Source organism: Periplaneta americana, chromosome 13 (assembly GCF_040183065.1).
Source record: "Periplaneta americana isolate PAMFEO1 chromosome 13, P.americana_PAMFEO1_priV1, whole genome shotgun sequence".
Taxonomy (NCBI): domain Eukaryota; kingdom Metazoa; phylum Arthropoda; class Insecta; order Blattodea; family Blattidae; genus Periplaneta; species Periplaneta americana.
The window spans coordinates 123,101,191-123,119,380 of NC_091129.1; the positions used below are offsets into that span (position 1 = coordinate 123,101,191).

Below are 18,190 nucleotides of genomic sequence, written 5' to 3' on the forward strand. Positions count from 1 at the left end.
AATACCGTTTTATGTTATACAACCGTTTTCCTCGTAATACTTGTGAGCAAATCATACATTTAATATTCTCATCATATTGGCAGCAAAAAATGCGTCCTCCCATCCTACTTTAAACTTTCGTTTTTGTAGAGGTAGCCTACTGTACATGGTTTCGAGAGAGACATTGCTACGATACGCCACTCCCAGGTCAGAGACAGATACAAATGGAACGGAGTTTGACTCCAGTGACTGAAAGGGTGGGGGTTGGAGAAGGTAGGAAGCAAGAGAAATGCATAGCTACCATTGCGAGCCACAATGTGCTCGTGAGTCACATTTTCGCCACGGCTGGTCTAAGTTCAACATCGGAATTACTATATGAACTTCCTAGCTGTCATAATAGAAATGAACAATTTTCTTCAAACAATTATGGGTTTAATATTATGTGCCACATACGAGATACACTATTAGATTCACAAAGTAGTTCACCTGATGATAACAAGAAATACTGTATCATATTTCAGATTTGCTCCTGTAACGTCTTCTGACATAGAACGAATATTTTCAGAGTACAAAATAATATTGTTTCTTTTTCTGAACATAAAAGGAGTATTGCTTTTCATAAAATGAAAATGTTCATTGTTATTTTTATGATGTAGACCTAATTGTATATATGGTTTGTTATTTTTATATGGGTAAATTATTTTAGTTTGTGAGTTACGAAATTGTTGTTTTTATATTATGTTCTTGTTGTAAGGCTGTGGACGATTGCTGCACATGTTTGGTTACAACCCGGCTGTACATGTTTATCGTTCTGGTTCAATGACATTGAGAGATGTGCTATTACTTTTCATTCGGCAGAGGTACAGTTCAAGCTCACACAACTTAACAGTTTTGATACCAACTTACTAGCTCTGGCAATGAGTAACAGAAATAAGGAGGGGTGCTTAATTACAGATGTTGCAATTCTATCTCTCAGGAACCTCGTACGAATTAAGACTGAAATGATATAAAAATATAAGGTTCTGACAGTTGAAGTGCAACAATGTCGAACGTCAAAACAAACATCGTAACACTACTTTGGCTCAACTGCTAAATGTATGACATTCACTATAAAATTATCTGAGAAATGTCCTCGGGAAATATTTTCGCCATAGAATTGAAAAAAAAAAAAAAAAGACGTTCTATTAGTGAATGTGTACTTACATACTGCGAAAATGTCTAATGTAAAATTATTTGCATCAGTTATGTGGCATTGAGTGCAAAAATATTATTTTGTAAATAAATAGATTTGAAGAAAGCTACAGTATACGTGAACAGGATCTTTAGCATCGAAGAAGTGTATGTGATCTAATCAAGATGTTTCACAATTACATTAGAACAGGGATTTCAAAGCACCTCCACTACGGGTTCTCAAGAACCCGCACATTTCCTTATGAGCGATGATTGTACTTCATCTTGCTAAAAAGTGAACCTTGTTGGAATTGTATTGCTTGTAGTATGAGCGCTTTGACATCCCTGCTTTAGAGTAATCTAGTGTTTCAGAAATCGAGTCTGGATTGAATATAGCCTATCATGTTATTTATGTTTAGTATTATACGATTATACGTAAAAACTGCAGAGATGATTAGAGGACAATGAAACAAGGTATAATGTCCTAACAAACATAGATCCGGAAACCAACACTTTCCGAGATTTGATGTCACCACTGTGGCCACTAAATAAATACACCTAGTACATTTGCAACCGTTACAACATTCGGATCTCATGTCTTACATGGCAGACTTAATTGTCGTGCGTACTTCCATTTTTTGCAACAATGAGAAGCTTTTATCATCCAGTCTGCTGTCAAAAAATCTGACAGTTAGAATTTATAAAACAGTTACATTACCGGTTATTCTTTATGGTTGTGAAACTTGGACTCTCACTTTGAGAGAGGAACATAGGTTAACGGTGTTTGAGAATAAGTGCTTAGGAAAATATTTGGGGATAAAAAGGATGAAGTTACAGAGGAATGGAGAAAGTTACACAACGCAGAACTGCACGCATTGTATTCTTCACCTGACATAATTAGGAATATTAAATCCAGACGTTTGAGATGGGCAGGACATATAGCACGTATGGGCGAATCCAGAAATGCATATAGAGTGTTAGTCGGGAGGCCGAAGGGAAAAAGACCTTTGGGGAGGCCGAGACGTAGATGGGAAGATAATATTAAAATGGATTTGAGGGAGGTGGGATATGATGATAGAGACTGGATTGATCTTGCTCAGGATAGGGACCTATGGCGGGCTTATGTGAGGGCGACAATGAACCTTCGGGTTCCTTAAAAGCCAGTCAGTAAGTAAGCTACACGACCTTCTAGACCTAGACGATGCATCTCTTTGGGAAAAGCATGTGCTGTGGTACATGCATGACGGAGATCCGACTCGTTTTCATTTGCACGTTCGCGAGTTCTTACGCACAAACTTCCATAACAGGTGAATTGGCTGTGGCTTACCAACACCGTGGCCTCCCAGGTCTGCCGATTTGTATCCTCTAGAGGTTGTTTGTGGACATTTAAAAATGTTTCGTGTACTCAGCCCTATTGATAACGTTAACAAATTCGGGAACCCATTGTCAATGGTTGTCAATGTAATTAGAAACACGTAAGAGATATTCGAACATGTACTATTGTCGATAAAGAAACGTGCTTATGCCTGCCTTATCATGAAGATGGTCACAAGGGAGCACATGGTATAACGCTCTCTTTTTGCAGTACATATCGGCTGATATGTTACCACAGAGAACTTGTACTAAATAGACGTAATAAACACCACAGATTTCGGAAACGGCTGGTTTCCAGACCTATGTTCATTAGGATTTTCTGTCGTGTTTTATTAATTTATACTCACCCCTGTAGTTTGTACCTATAATTATGAAACACCCTGTATATTAAAATATAATAACATTAAAACAGTATCACAAAAACTTAAACTTGTCACAAGTTATAAATCGGTTTATAATAATGAATTAACGTATCATATTGTTACAAAGAATCCATAAATATGACGGTCGACCTTAGTACGCTTCCACGTTATACTTGTAGGCCTGTAAGTACGTGTTACGCAGTGTGGCAAAGCTGACACAAAGACTATGTACAACGGTGACTGATTTTTAAACACTAATTTTTCTTGATTTAAGTTTTGCCAGATGAAATCCCAAGACACATTCCCTTTTACATTTTATATATGCCAACCAAAAATGTCTCAAGGTCGTGGATTAAGAAAAAACTATTTTGTACATATTTTAAAATTAGAAGAAAAAGTGCCAAATTATAATTACTTTTTAGAGAACCAGAGCCTATGGGAGAGAGTACAGAAAGTAATATATTCTTATTTTCGATGTGCTTTCAACAAAAGGTTCCTACAGTGTCCAGCATTATCAAGTTAAATTTGGTGGGGGGGGGGGAACTTTGATAATACTTCCTAATTTGCAGCAACTTGTGACTCAGAAAAGATGTATATTTTAAATGTTGCAATGTAGCATTACCATAATCTCAAGGGATTTAGAACATTAAGCAATTTTAAGGACATAAAAACGTCAGTGTGCTTAAATGCGACAGGCTCATATCAGTAAATTTACTCCTGCGGGACAAAATTCCGGCACACCGGCGACGCTGATATAACCTCTGCAGTTGTGAGCGTCGTTAAATAAATCATATTTTTTTAACCGTCATGGGAACAAGGAAAAAAATGTAAGAATATATAATAGGGAAGTGAGGACAGGCTTAGCCTGGTGGAGACTAGGAACATGGAAATTGAAAAACAGGAGGGGTACCGTAAAGGATATCTGCCCCCTTTGCGACATGTATTGTAGTATTAGAATGTCAAGAAACAGACAATACAAGGAAAAGGTAGTTAGATAAATTTTTTAGTATAAATAGATATGTAGCATTTAAGAAATAGCCTATGTAGTACAACTAATGTAAGAGAGTTAAAAAATGTAGGAACATTTTTAATAATAGTGAAGCTGAAATGGGGAGAGAAAGTTAAAATTGGTGTATTAAATTGATCTTGTAGTGTGTATGTGTGTGTTTTTCCTGCTTAGAAAATAGGGAGGGAGTGGTATATGGATATGTTTAAGAGGGGGCTTGTGTTTAGATAGTAGCTAATTGAATGTATTATGTTAATTGGACTGGTTTTTAGGGTAATGTAAGATTTGGCATAAATGAATAAAATTGTGAAGTAAGGTAGATCTGGGCTAATATAGAATTGTAACAGGTCTGTCTTTCAGATATTTATGATGGATGAATAAATATATCATATATCTTAACATATCATTACCGGTAACATAATCTTTGACAGGCATTGTTATTCCCCACTTTAACGAAAACATGACTCTGTAAACCTAAGTTCCATTATCATTTCCGTGTAGAAGTTTACTAACGACTAAAATATGAATACCTGCCACGCACTCGTCACATGGCAGTAATTTAATCAGTGTTGTGAAGTTAATTAAAATAAGAACGAACAAGTGGGAATCACTTGTGAAACACCACACAAGGTTCTCTCATATAAAACAAAATATTGACACAAAATACACCTACGTATAATCCCTGATCACATATGATTGTCCATCATATTGAAAACGGTAACATGTAGAAGAGAACAATTACCAGGATCGCCACTGCCGTTTAGTAACGACTGCTAGATGGAAATACAATTGCTCCATGCAATTCAAATGGGAGTTATAACGTGATTTCTTTTTTCTTTTTTTCTAGTTGGTTATTTAACGACGCTGTATCACTTATTGAGGTCTAATGGTTGAAGGATAAAATCTATGTCATTTTTCTTATTTGAATTAATCGTGGTTTATATATCTACTTCACAATCTTTTGTATGGTTTATGTTATTTTTCAATTGTAATAAGTTTTCAGCGACTTTAGAGCATCTGTAGGCGTACTGTTTTTTTAATTACTTGTGTTTTAATACCGTGTCGTTTCTCGTTGCAGGTCAGTACGCACCTCCACAATTATCCACCTTTTACTTCCACTATTGTCGTAAGTACCTTTTATTTCCATAGAAAACCTTTAATGATCCTCGATCATACGTTAAATACGAGATTGACAGGTTTAATGTAGGGTCATACAATTCTTAACCAGGCCTTTTCCGGTAATAAATTGAAAGCTGATAGAATCTTGTCATCAGTGGCGTAGCGTCAATGTAAGCTAAAAAGCTCAGCTTCCCCAGTTAATAATAATTTCATAATAAACCTGCAGTTTATGAACAAAATTATTTATTAATTTTAATAGAGTTTATATTTATGCGTTTAATATTGAGATGCGGCAGCTCAGGATGATTTGTGATGCAGCAGTAAACAAGAAGCCTGCACACACCAGCTTCCAAGCAGACTGGTTTCTTTCACTCATTCTTCTGTGTAACCCACCCCGCAGATTTTCCATTCCTTTCTAACTAAACTACCCTGGTCGCAAGGCACGGAAGAAGCTAGCTTTTACACTGAAAGTTTCCGAGTTATCCCTTTCATGAGTTGTGTTCAGTTGAAGTGTTAGTGTGCATTGTGGCTGATATAATAAATAATGAGTGAAGTAACAGTTCCTGACACCAATTTACTTGAATTTTTAGGACAATTCTATTATCAAGACTGACTTACGAACAAAAGTGCGATTTAAAAAACAAATGACCGTGTCTATTTGTTAGAGATATGTGTAAACCATGAAATCATATTTTACTACGTACCATTTGAGGTCATGCCTTATTGGTGTTACTTACGAGGTTCCAACCAATCTTCGGACTGCTGACTTGACATTGACTACTATTTATTTTTAGACTATATTTTTGTAATACCTTTTCTCATATGTACATGAAAGACAACTTGAGTTAGCTTCCCCTGCTCAAAATTTCATGCTACGCCACTGGTATCAACTACTAGGTTATTTAGCGTCGATGAGATTGATGATAGCGAGATGGTATTTGGCGAGATGAGGCCGAGGATTCGCCATAGATTACCTGGCATTCACCTTACGGTTGGGGAAAACCTCGGGGAAAAACCAACCAGGTAATCAGCCCAAGCGGGGATCGAACCCGCGCCCGAGCGCAACTTAAGACCGGTAGGCAAGCGCCTTAACCGACGGATTTCTTTTACTTTCGCTAGACGTCAGCATAGAAAAATTGATAAAAGTTGTTGCCTTCAAAGTCCCTAAGAGTGATCTATCTGTTATATGTGATCTGGGGTATAATCTAGTGTTCTCGCTTTAATAGCCTACCAAATTAAGACGCGAATTTTGTACGGGATACCGCTAAGAATCACTTTTATTGTCCGCAACTGCGTTAAGACGGCAGAATAATCTGTTGGATAGACACATTATTACCACTAATTGTTATCTTTTCAAAATAAAAACAAAATATAGAGCTTAAAAAAAACGTTCTACGCGAAGTGTTATATCATTTAAGTTTTTCTGGTTGAACGTATATCGCTTCCTTCTATACTCGTATTTTTTTGCCTTGAACACTTCTTACATTCGTTGCGTGTGTGTATGTATGTATGTATGTATGTATGTATGTATGTATGTATGTATGTATGTATGTATGTATGTATGTATGTATGTATGCATTTTTATTTTAGTTGGTTATTTAACGACGCTGTATCAACTACTAGGTTATTTAGCTCAGATGAGATTGGTGATTTTTTTTGGTTATTTTACGACGCTGTATCAACATCTAGGTTATTTAGCGTCTGAATGAAATGGTGATAATGCCGGTGAAATGAGTCCGGGGTCCAGCACCGAAAGTTACCCAGCATTTGCTCGTATTGGGTTGAGGGAAAACCTCGGAAAAAACCTCAACCAGGTAACTTGCCCCGACCGGGATTCGAACCCGGGCCACCTGGGAGATTGGTGATAGCGAGATGATGTTTGGCGAGATGAGGCCGAGGATTCGCTATAGATTACATTGCATTGAAATTACGGTTAGGGAAAACCTCGGAAAAAACCCAACCAGGTAATCAGCCCAAGCGGGGATCGAACCAGAGCCCGAACGCAACTTCAGACCGGCAGGCAAGCGCCTTAACCGACTGAGTCACGCCGGTGTATGTATGTATGTATGTATGTATGTATGTATGTATGTATGTATGTATGTATGTATGTATGTATGTATGTATGTATTATGCATGTATATGTACGTATGTGAGGGAGTTACTACGACCCAATGCTCCAGCTAGATGCATTTTCAACCCACACCGGCTTAGAGTTCGCTGAGTATCCAAGTTTCGAGCAGGCAATACCACTTGCTCCTAGACCAGCCCCCTCCGTGCGTCGCCAGTAGAATGATTATGGTACGGAAGAGATCGGTCGGGATGATCTTTATGTCTAGTATGGGGAAAGGCGAGAACAACGAGAAAAACCCCAACTACGATTTTGTCCGCCACAAGTGTCACTATGGATTTTTCAAACGAATGACCGCCTGTATAGAAGGCCCAAAGTTTGACCACTCAGCCACTGCAAGACAGTTACATGCAACACAACAGGTAAGGAAGAACGGACGAGGAAGCATTCTGTCTATACTGTTTTCGCTGTAAGAAAAATCCTAATGTAAACACAAGCACGTGGCTGTCATACCCGTGATTGGCTCACAGTCGAAACACTCACACGACGCAGAAAAATATAGTCCATATTTGGAAACTATCACCTTGTATTATTTGAAAGTAAAAAAATGAATTCTAGTTGTTAAATACAATGAAACACATAACTTCACTCATATGTAAAAGAAAAGCTACTTTTATGTTGTGTCATGTACTATGAACGCGGATGAATACAAACAGTAATACCGAGGTAGTCTGTTCTTGTAACAAGCTGGCGTCACTTGAGCTCGTAGTTGTTCACGTAAGCACGTGGTACTGAAGTATCGCTTCTGCATCCTCGGTGTTTTGTTTGGTTATTAAACATAAGAGCAGAAACTCTGTCAAAAGCGGAGAAAACAAATAGTAGTCTTAAATGTATATAATAAGTTATGTGAGTTTTAATTAGAGTAATTATAAAGTAAATGTTTCCTAAGCAAATGAATGCATAGTTAGGCCTACTTGACGAGTAACGGGAAATGTTTAACATGAAACAGAATGTACAACAGTAGGCGGGAACATGTACTGAGAATCTATGGCGCCAAACAGCGGCCAATGAAGCCTCACTTCAGTCACGTGCTATTGTTTACATTAGAATTTTTCTTACAGCGAAAAGATTATAGGCGAGCTTTATACTAAAATATACGATATTACTGCCTGGACGAAAATTACTCCAATCCTCTCCCTGCAGAAAAAGGCATAGGGCGCTTCAACGAAATATACAAGTAGAGCTTAATAGTTTTGAAAGGTTTTCAATGGCAAAAATTGGTTTTACCATTAAATTTCTATGCCTACCTTTATTTCAATTAATTTCTTATACAGAAAAATTTTCATGAAATTAATCTCATCTCCGTAATGATCTGCTTGAAAGGCATTACATGTTAACTGTCAGTAGTATCCATCACATAAAGACTATTATGAAAACAACATAGGCCCTAAGGCAAAATTTTTTACCAAAGAGTGAAACAAGTAACTATTCAAAGTGGAACACGGCTGCTTAATAAACTCGCATAGACATAAGCACCAGTGCTGTAGTGTATATTAGTAGTAACTTGGTTGAAACTTGAGCAGAATTTGCGGTGTAATATTGAAAGTTTCACTTCGCCAGACACGGGGATGCACCGCTAGCGCTTTCGCCGTTACCGCGGAGTGATAGGATGCTATTTTCCCGCTATTCAAGAAAATTCCAGCGCGGCGTGACCCGTTTAGCGCCAATTTAACGCTCCATTTACCTGGTGTCACTTCAATTCCACTGCGGAAACAGGAACTCTCTCTTTTTAAGCTGATTCGGTGCAGACTGAACTTAATTAAAGATGAATGACGTCAAAAAAAAGTGAGAGAATATTCATGGATTCTTGTAATTGCGTGAAACGATTATGCTCTTGTGATATTACATTTATATTTTTAAGGAATTAGTTCTTATTTATTTGATAAGGATTGTGAATATGACTGAAAGCGAAATAAATGCAATGCAATTTATGATTTATCATCAATGATTATTTCCCTTTATTTCTTTACTAGCCATACCCGTGCGCTTCGCTGCACTTGTTAGAAATAAATATAAAGTAATTACATAATTAAAATAGGGCATTTCGTCCAGGGAACATCCGTGTCTGATATGTATGTATTTATTTACACTGCAAGTGGGCAAGCACCCGCTGGCAGTAGTACAAACAATATAAACAAAACACAATAAAATGACAATACACAATACAATAAGAATACACAATGCAATTATACACAATAATTACAATTAATAATAATACGTAAAATAATCTAATTAATAAGTGAACCTAATTTTATATTACAACCTACATATGTATAGACCCTCCATAAGTTTCACAATGATACCGATAATAATCTTTCACTTTACTCTCATCTCACGCACTGCACTGGCACTATGACACATTTCACTGACACTATATAACACATTTCATTGACACTATAAATTATCACTGATCGAAACTATTCACTACACTGTAAAACCATAACTTCACTGACTCACCACGCTTCACTGATACAACAGTTCAAATAACATACAATTACACCCTTATTCATACTTATAAACAGAACTACATTTAAACTAAACTTACAATTGAAACCAAGGGAGTAACTCGTCAGGCTATATGAATACATGTCACTTAAAAAAAAAAAAGTCACCTTAATTTATTTTAATTTACACTTTATACACAACGTTTTAAGTTATTCTTGAATCTCCTTAAGGAAGGACAGCCCTCAAAGACCGCTGCAGGTAGATCATTCCAATCATTTATAGTTATATTTAAAAATGAGAATTTACCTACATCCGTTTTCTGTTTCCTACATTTGATTTTAAAATCATGATCGTTCCTACCATCAAGAAGGATAAATAGTTTAATATGTTACTAATTGAAATTCTATTTAAATAATTAAAATACGATCATTTTGGTCCATAGAGCACTAATTTGGTGCAAGGATAATTGCATAAAAACGAAAGTAAATTAAATAAGCATGAAATTAAGTTAATAAACACAGAACAATTCTTTTCGTTGATTAGTTAACGACGCTATATCAACAACTAGTTATTTACCGTCAATAGACTTGTAATAGAGAGATGGTATTTAGCGAGATGAGGCCGAAGATTCGTCATGGATTACTTGACATTAGTCTTACGTTTGGGGATAACCTCGGAAAAAACCAAACCCAAGAGGGAATCTAATCTACGCTCAAGCTCAGCTTTGGATCAGGAGAAAAAATGCACATGCCGCCTAAGGTACGTCGGTGGATCAGAACATGTTCATAAACATGAATTGTTAACGAAGATAATAAAAAGAAAACTTTCCGGTATAGACGCACCATAATATGTTTTATTGCTCCTAACAATTTGAAGAGTCTCCGAAGTGAAGATAACGGTGCGCTTTGTTCATGATCTTGAAAAGCTTCAGTGTTCATAATTCTGTAAAACTGACACTGGCTTGACATTCGCGGAATTCTTAGATCTCGTGGAACACAGCTTGTGAACCGCTGATCCAGAGCTGCTTCATGCCCGCTGTTAACGCAATTCACAGCCAATTTATCCAATTAGACCTGTTTGCGTCCACTCGACCTCCAGGATTGTCTGCATTTCCATCATGGAGTCGTATCAACGACTGCAGTCCAGCACAGCCGAAGAGACGTGACACCTTTTAAAACTGCGATCGTTTCATTCACAATTGCATTTTATACGTTGGCAGCATGACTAGCTACCGAAAAAACTTAAGCAAATAGACATTACTAAGTAACCACATTGCATGACACTTTCATAAAATTAAGGAATGAACCATTATTCCTATCAGTTGTCAAATCGGTTCAAGTGTACCTAAGCATATACAACTCGGTGACCACATTGCATGACAATTTCATAAAATGAAGAAATGAAATTAAGAGATGACAGTAAATCACTTGATATGTGTCAGAGGAAGAACAATTTATTGTTTGTATACATCTTAAGTCTGGTTAGTGAAATATTTTACTAGTTAGCGATATGTGTAATGGAGGGGGGGGGGAAGGAACTATTCATCGTAGCCCATTATTTCCTGGCTTAGTTGCCTCATGATGCCTTAATGGTGTCATGAGTTATGAGGTTCCAATCAATCTTCGAACTGTTGACTATTCATACATACGAATTATTAGTTATTTAACGACGTTATATCAACTATTTCATTTAACGTCGATGGAAATAGTGATAGCGAGATGGCATTTGGCGAGATCAGATCGAGGATTCGCCTTAGATTACCTGATATTCACTTTACGGCTGAGAAAAACTTGGGAAAAACCCCAACCAGGTAATGAGCCCGAGCAGGAATCGAACCTACACCAAGCGCAGCTCCGAACCAGCAGGAAAACGCGCCTGCCCTCAACTACACAGGTGTTCATTATTATTATTATTATTATTATTATTATTATTATTATTATTATTATTATTATTATTATTATTACAGAAGTCGTTACACTACTATTACATGTTTCCGCAATATAGACAGGATCAGTTTTACGTACTACTGAAATGATCTACATAATTGAGACATTAAAATTCACGCAGCCTAAATATTCCAGCTGAATAATTTTATGTAAAGGCATCTAATGTTCACTAACAGCATTTCAAATAATTTAATCATATCACTTTCCAGAATTTAAAATAGAGGTTTACAATGAGTATGTGTGTGTGTGAGAGAGAGAGAGAGAGAGAGAGAGAGAGAGAGAGAGAGAGAGAGAGAGAGCGCAACGGAGAGAAAAAAGATCATGGTCCTCTGGGAAAATAAATTGCACACTGTGATGCAAACACTTATGTATATACTATATCCAATTGGCGTATATAAACATCTTATGTGAATTAACATTAGTTGAATGATTTTTAACGTGAGTAGCGTTTAAAACAACTGAAAATCTTCCTTCCTACCTTCATATTTGTAAATGGTCTTGTCTAGAGAGGCACAAAATCAATTACGTCACATACACACATGGTTTGGCAATCTGCATTCACACCGCCTAGTGTCCATTCAGAACTAAATTAAGCATCACTCACTTATGCCCCTTCAGCCTGTGATGTAGGGCTGCACAAACACGTGTCCGAACTCCACGACCGACGACGCATGGTCACTCGCTGCCGTGCTATAGGTGGATAATCTCAACAACAATCTGATCACAGGTCAGATGCGAGTCTGCGCTCTTTCCTATTCGCAGATCACGACCGACTACCGCGCATTCCCCTGCACTGCACAAAGTAACCTATATTACACAATGCTGAAATATAACTACAATAATATCGTTGGGTTTGATTTGCTTCCTCGACTTACCGCTAGGATGTGCTGGAGTCCTCAACAGATGTCTCCTGCATTCACCTCTTAACGGCACGCGAAAAATTTAATATAAGCTGCTTGTACAATATACAGATACACGATCAAATTTCTCTTCCACTTTAATACTTAACAAAGATATATCATTAGTGAAAAAGCATTTTAGACCTTTCCGACATTAATCCTTATTATACAAAGATTGTATTGTCTTGATTTTATAATAGGCAATAATCATATACAAAACACGCAACGAGTCCACACCTGTGTAGTAACGGCTAGCGCGTCTGGCCGCGAAACCAGGTGGCCCGGGTTCGATTCCCGGTCGGGGCAAGTTACCTGGTTGAGGTTTTTCCGGGGTTTTCCCTCAACCCAGTATGAGCAAATGCTGGGTAACTTTCGGTGCTGGATCCCGGACTAATTTCACCGCCATTATCACCTTCATCTCATTCAGACGCTAAATAACCTAAGATGTTGATAAAGCGTCGTAAAACAACCTACTAAAATAAAAAATAAAACACGGAACGTGCTTGCTTAGGCGTGTGTCAAATTTGCTTCCCCTGCCTGTACTTGAAACACGTCGACTACATTCTGTCCGGCGTCGTATGTTCACCTTAGACTATTACAAATATACCGATGTCACGGCCCTAGTAATTAGACAATAAAGCTGGTAAAGTACTGACAAGTCTTAAATCGTTTTATGAGTTCAATTTATCACTCAATCTCTATCAATCCTGAAGAGATGATACACCTCAGATCAGGGGCGGCTCGTGAACTTGTGGATTGGGAGAGCTGCAGTAGATTTTGGTACATACAAATTTCACTTCTTGATACCATTACTAATAAGTATAGGACAAAAATAAATGCACTACATATCGAAAAACCAATACTTTCTCACTTAGTTGGGAGATGTCTGTGGCATCATCTTCTAATCGCTAAAAAAAAAAAAAAAACTAATACCATCGATTTCAGTCTGAATTTCTGATCGGCAGACACTCAACTTGCAATCTACCAGTGCATTCTGAATTGTCTTAGAATTACCTTTAAACAGTGGCATGTTCCAAATGATTTTTGAGAGGCTCGTTTAGATTACTCACGGACTGTAGCAACCCACGAAATACACCAGAGTCATTCGAATCGTTTTTTCATCATGTCCCCTAAGGGGAAGTTCATATTGGCCACAAAATTTGATACAATCAATATATTTTTTTAATAATTTCACGATTTTTTCTCACTTCTCGATTATGTTTGAGAATGTTTGTTCTGTTCGTTTCACTTAATTGCGCAGTAATATTAGTTTTGCCTAACATAGCCAATGAAACAACATTTTTCAGGTGAGATTGCGAAGATTCGTGCTTTTTAATTTTTAGGGGCAAATGTCCTAAATCTGTCACACCACTCCTAGTCTATGCAGTATCACCATCGAAAAGGAGGCAACCACAAATGCTCAGCGTAAATGCCATTATTATACTTCCTTACATATATGCACTATTTCGGCTGGAAGGTTTAAGTTGGGCAACGAACGACCCTTTAATTTCACTTCATTACATCAATTTTCTCCGCAAGGGAAAGTTGAGAAAAATAAAATTAATATTCTGTAATTCACACACACTCATGCTTGCACATTGCACTGGTTAAGTTACGGTACTAAGACGTCACACCAAAGCAACACTCAGATAATATACTGATGGTCAACAATTTTCTAAAACTGGAAAAGAAGTCTCTTTCGTATTTTACGTGCTATATCAAAAGGATTATACTCCTGCAATCATTTTGAGTTAAAGCAAATATTAGGTTCTGCTGGAAACTGGATAGATACGTAATAATAAGACAAAAGAGAATATTAATTTCGTTACATTAACTCGGTAAGATTCTACAACAATAAGTATGTGAAGAGAAAATAAAAATTTTGTCATTAAGTTTCAAGGGAATAGAGAATCCATTTGACGTAGCATTATAATAGCGGTGTGGGAGTGGAGGAAAGATCTTCCCTTGTCGCCTGGCTCTGCAAGCCACTGCAGCGAAATATGGGTTTTAAACAGCGGCAATTTCCCTCTGTTTCCCTTCACCCTCCTACCCCCTACCTAGCAAGACACACTCTCTATGATCTGTCCCACCCTGCAGATCCCAGGACGACTTTGAATGCAGTGTCAATTCCAGTACAGTCGACGCGTAAAAAGATAATGCATAAGGTAATAGTACATATTCCCGGCCAGATGAAATATAAAGCAATTTACCAATAAAAGCTGTAACAATTCTTCTACAAATTAAAATAAATATCATTTTTATTTTCCTGTCAAAGCAGGGAGTGCTGCAGCTCCGCAGCTCTTATGGACGAGCCGCCCCTGCCTCAGATGGATGAAAGTCTTCAGGCATAAAATCTTTCAAAAGGTGACGTGAAGGAAGAAATCACTACACCTGGTAGCCCTGTACCAGCCGAGTGTTATTGGTACTTGTTTGGTGTCTCTGAGTGCTCTCGTAAGAGGACATAAGTGGGAGCTGCCTTGTTAAAAGCAGTTAAGAGGTTCAAAGACTGGTGGACCGTTTTGTCAGAGTAACCATAGACCTACTGAGGAGTCGCCTCCGTGTTTATTTCGGTTTATTTTCAAAGAGATCCAGAGACGATAAGAACCGAGATTTCAATAGATCGGCATTACGTAAGCAGGGACTTCAAAAGAAAATTAGTTATAAACAGGCATCTAACAGAACCGACGGACTGCCTTCACTGCGTCATTACTCGCTCGACTTTCAGAGGAAATCCGCCACGCTAATGGTGCACATTCTCTCTCTCTCTCCCCTTCCTCTCTTTCCTATTCGCATTATTATACGAAGTTTTGTGATGCTGCTAAAATCGATTGCGCAAGATTTTCAGCGAGGTACACATTCATTCTCACAGCAATCTCGACACCCAAAAGATGGCTCTTGACATGCGGTGTCAGCCTTTATGTCACTGCACATAGTTAGTCCAATTCAATATCAATTCTGTGAGTTAATTTATCTGTTTACTAAGTCTATTACTATCTTTACTATGAAATTTGATTACATAGAACAAATTTTGATTTGTTAAAAATCAACCATGCACCTTTCTACATTTTACATAGAAGTGACAGGAGGAACAACATGGGACAGTGGTACTTACTAGAAATTAGAGGAAAGCCAAAAGTGAAAAATAGTAATTTGCCAAGAGCCGCAATGCTTTTCACAGTATTGAAGCTTAACAAAATGTGCGGATTTTTAATTATTATATTATTTTGCCTATTATTATTATTATTATTATTATTATTATTATTATTATTATTATTATTATTATTATTATCAAAGAGAGCAGATCGGTACGTTATCAGTGGACACAAATTTACTACACCAAGAGCTTTGATTACGTCACGAGGTGGGAAAAGGGGTCTTACCTACCAGATACAGTCATTGTACGCGCTGAGCTCTCTGATGTACGTGCTGTCTGAGATAGTGTTGAATACCTGTGCATTTCCTGGGGTATTTGAATTTCCTGTCTTCTTTATATTGTTCTTTATTGGTCCTTCTACACTATTTTCTGTATTTACTTTTTTTTCCTATCGCAGTCCTTCTAATTTGTCCTACTTATGTTTACCGTAAGTACAAAACATGAGAACAATGTCGCTGTGATCAATCAATTTGATGCCAATGCGAGCCAGGCAGTTCTCACTGCACAAATGTTGATTTTTCCACAATTACATGATGATATTGTATTTTGTTTATCTGTGATAATTTTAAATGTGTGTCTAAAACTATAAAAGAGTTAGAATCTTCCAATTTAACCATGGAAGAAGCAATCAGCTTAGTAGAAGAACTAGCACAATCACTGAAACAGATAACGGGAGGGATTGGTGGAAGAGTGCAACAAAGGTTGGAAAATATCCTAGCAAAAAATGCAAGTTATTCCGTAATGTGTGGTATGGCGGACAAACTATCAAGGAACGAAATAAATGGAAATAGTAACATAGCATATTTCAAGTTTGCCTCGATCACATCATGCGATGTGGAAAGAAGTTTTTCTCACACTCAGTATAAATGCTACTTCACGGAATATTGTACCAACTTCACCTCTGAAAGCTTAATGAAGTATGTATATTGTCGTGTACTTTAACAAATGCAGTCATCAAGAAGAACAAAGTAGCACAAAGTAAAATACTATGTTTTCTATGTTGTATTTACATACAATATTATTATGTGCATTAATATCTTGTAACACAGAACTATGTATACTTACTAACTTACTGGCTTTTAAGGAACCCGGAGGTTCATTACCGCCCTCACATAAGCCCTCCATTTGGTCCCTATCCTGAGCAAGATTAATCCAGTCTCTATCATCATATCCCACCTCCCTCAAACCCATTTTAATATCTTCTCATCTACGTATCGGTACATAACTATGTTTGTTGTAATTAAATGTACAATATAAACAATAGGTTATTTAATATTATAAAGTGAAATTACTGAATAGTGAAGACAATTTGCTGCAGGAACTGTACTCCAGTCGTTGTTATTGTAGCGACACGATGACATTCCCTCCCCTCCCTTCCTTGCTCCCTAATACATCACGATATAGTGCGTATAGCAGTTAACTCAACGGTTTACGTACACCAAATGCTCTCTCTAATTATTATTATTATTATTATTATTATTATTATTATTATTATTATTATTATTATTATTATTTTATTTTTATTATTATTTAAATATTAAATACAGAACTAACACATGTTTATTTTGAAGTTGAAAGATACATTCTGCTACTCTTCTGCAAAATCATTAATACGAGCAGGTTTATTAAATTTGTTGTTTTATTTCACTTACACTTTGTTCAGAATTCGGAAATTTAGAAAAAGTGCCACATACAGCTAGAAAGCATCCCTTAAAAGGCTACGGATCTGTGACATTTCTAACTTCTACATTTTTAAACCAATTAATCTGAAACTTACACCACATATTTCTTACAACGTGGACATGCAATACACAAATTTTCATTTTGATATTCCAAATTAGTTTACTTATAATTCACTTTTGTTGTCTTTTTTTAAATACTGACTTATAATTGTCCCAATTTTTCAAAGTTTACGTAATTCTTCTTTAAATATATAGGGCTATATTTAATTTATTTCTGATAGATGTATGTAAAATAGAACACATGTTTTTCATATTTTTCCAATTACGTTTTGAGAAAAAAATATTTACCCTTTTAGTTGTTGATTTTTCAATTTTTTAAAACTTATCACATCATCCAAACACATGTTAATTTGAATACTTTCAATAGCAGATAACAGTGTCACTTTACTTCACATGCTTTTGTGGACTATTGTGCAAAATTTCACTGAAATTGGGGAAAAACTCCACTCATTAGAGTATTTTGAATGTTACAAAATGTTGAAAATTGAAAGATCGAAAAAACGAATATCGAAGTACAGCATGTACTGTATATGATACAGTACGGAGTGAAACCAAGTGTTACGATACATCGTTATAGGCCTATTGTTACAAGCTATGTGTATGTATCTAATGCCTACCCACTTCACTTGGGTGATTCGGGTTCCGCATACTGTGGATAGATGGCAGGACTGTGACCCATTTTCAAGTTTGTTACTAGGTAAAATAATTAATTCATTTTTTGGGGGTAGACTAAGCCTCAAAAGTCTCTTACGAACTTTGCCATTGAATACATATATGGATCAATGTATGGGTGAATACTTACTTACTGGCTTTTAAGGAACCCGGAGGTTCATTGCCGCCCTCACATAAGCCCGCCATTGGTCCCT

At 36.8% G+C, this 18,190-nt stretch overlaps 1 protein-coding gene across 2 annotated transcripts in view; it reads right to left on the reverse strand.

The window, feature by feature from the left end:
- Positions 1-18,190, reverse strand: part of LOC138712348 (beta-1,4-N-acetylgalactosaminyltransferase bre-4-like) — a 233,941-nt gene that overhangs the window by 51,336 nt on the left and 164,415 nt on the right. The window contains exon 1 of one of the 2 annotated variants that reach the window (XM_069844008.1): positions 12,134-12,312. The exons of the other annotated variant lie outside the window; for it this stretch is intronic. The gene's annotated coding sequence lies outside the window, so the exon portion shown is untranslated. Of the gene's footprint in view, positions 1-12,133; positions 12,313-18,190 lie in introns of those variants that run through there. 2 annotated transcript variants of the gene reach the window in all.